The sequence below is a fragment of the Microtus ochrogaster genome, unplaced genomic scaffold, assembly GCF_000317375.1.
Source record: "Microtus ochrogaster isolate Prairie Vole_2 unplaced genomic scaffold, MicOch1.0 UNK11, whole genome shotgun sequence".
Classification (NCBI taxonomy): domain Eukaryota; kingdom Metazoa; phylum Chordata; class Mammalia; order Rodentia; family Cricetidae; genus Microtus; species Microtus ochrogaster.
The window spans coordinates 3,594,367-3,596,125 of NW_004949109.1; the positions used below are offsets into that span (position 1 = coordinate 3,594,367).

General features: G+C 44.3%; 1 pseudogene; it reads left to right on the top strand.

Moving 5' to 3' along the window:
- The first annotated feature begins 433 nt into the window (after positions 1-433).
- The window catches only part of LOC101984518, a 4,160-nt pseudogene continuing 2,834 nt past the window's right edge, over positions 434-1,759 (top strand).

Genomic DNA, 1,759 nt, shown 5'->3' on the forward strand with positions numbered 1-1,759 from the left:
TTCATTTTGCTAAGTTGTCAATGGAGGAAAGGGAAGCATATTTAGTTAAATTATGTGTTTTGGATGACATGGCCCAAAAGTGACATAGCTGGATGGAAACTTCCTTCTGCTTTGTGTTTTCAAAAAAGAATGGGTTTCATCATGTAATTTTAGTCCCCTTCATCCAATTTTGGGTGAAATGCCATATTAAAATATTGGCATTACTCACAGCCAGATTCTAAGGGACCCCTCACAATGAGTGTGAAGTCTTGCTTATTCGGTGCTGCAGCTGTCACAGCTTCTGAGTTTACGAGAGCCCGCCATGCTGCCTCAACTGGCCCTGAAGCCTGGGCCCAACTGTTCCTTTGGCTCAGTCTCCTGAGCATCTGGGAAGTCATGCACCTCACACAGCCAGCTAGCTATTGCTCAACTTATGAAAAAAATTAAATAGAGAATGGCGTTGAGAAAAATGCTGCTCTGCTTCCGTGAAACAGTCTATGCTGAGGAGGCTGCTGTGCGACGTGGGGGCTGGAGCAGAATAAGACGCTGTGTCTCTGTGCAGAAGAAGCCAGACGCCATTGCACACAAGAAGTGTACACACTCAGCCGTCGAGATCAGCCCAGAGCGCCCTTCGCTTGGATAATGTCTCCATCCTCAGAGACACTAGGTCTTTAAGGAATTAATCCACTTAGGATATTATTGCCGTGAACTTGTACTAAGAGCCGAAGAAGCCCTTGTCTATCATGTTTGCTGTGAGGGGAAAATGGTGCGCTCCAGATAAAACACGACAGTGACCAAAATACCCTCCCATCTGTCAACTTTAGATTCCTCTCACTGAGCTCCACATCATGCACTTTGGCAGGAGCCAGAGGACAAAAGCAGACAAGCACTTATTTTTACCACGGTTGAAAGCGTGCCTGTTTGGCGAGGGAGTGGGGAGATGGGCATTTTCAGACATGGCACGAGGAGAAATTGGTTTAGCCTTTCTGCAACGTGTTTTGGCAGTAGGCAGGCTATCAGACTTTTAAATATGTATATCCTGTAGCTTGTGAGTTCAACTTCGGGAAGTTGCCTCCATGAATGAACCAAACATCAAAGATGGATATAAAGAACCATCCAGCTGTCTGTCACTAGGAGGCTGATGACTCCTAGTATACAATATAATATACGATAAGCATTATTACACTGTACATTGAGATAGATCTGTCCAGTGGAATTCTGCAGCCTTTAAAAGCAATTGTGATATTCATACTCTTTGTTAAGAAAAGATTACAGGGGCTGGAGAGATGGCTCAGAGGTTAAGAGAACTGACTGCTGTTCCGGAGGTCCTGAGTTCAATTCCCAGCAACCACATGATGGCTCACACCCATCTATAATGAGATCTGGTGCCCTATATACATAATAAATAAATTAAAAAAAAAAGATTACAGAAGAACATGTACAGTCTGGGCTAGATGGGGACATGGCTCAGTGAAGGAATGCTTGCCTAGCACCCAAGGCCCTCGGTCTCAGATCAGCACTGGAGGGTGATGAAAGTGGTGTATATGGTGTGGGCTGTAAACTTTTGTTTACATGCATAGAAGGAAGCCTGTAAAGATATGTAAAGTGCTGTGGGGTCTGTGGTTATATCTGATAAGGAGTTAATACTTAGACTATAAGTCCTACAGTTCAACAACAGGAACAGTCACCCAATTAAAAGCGGGCAATGCATGGGCTGGAGAGATGGCTCAGTACTTAAAAATATTGGTTGCTCTTTCAGAGGACTCGGGTTCAATTGCCA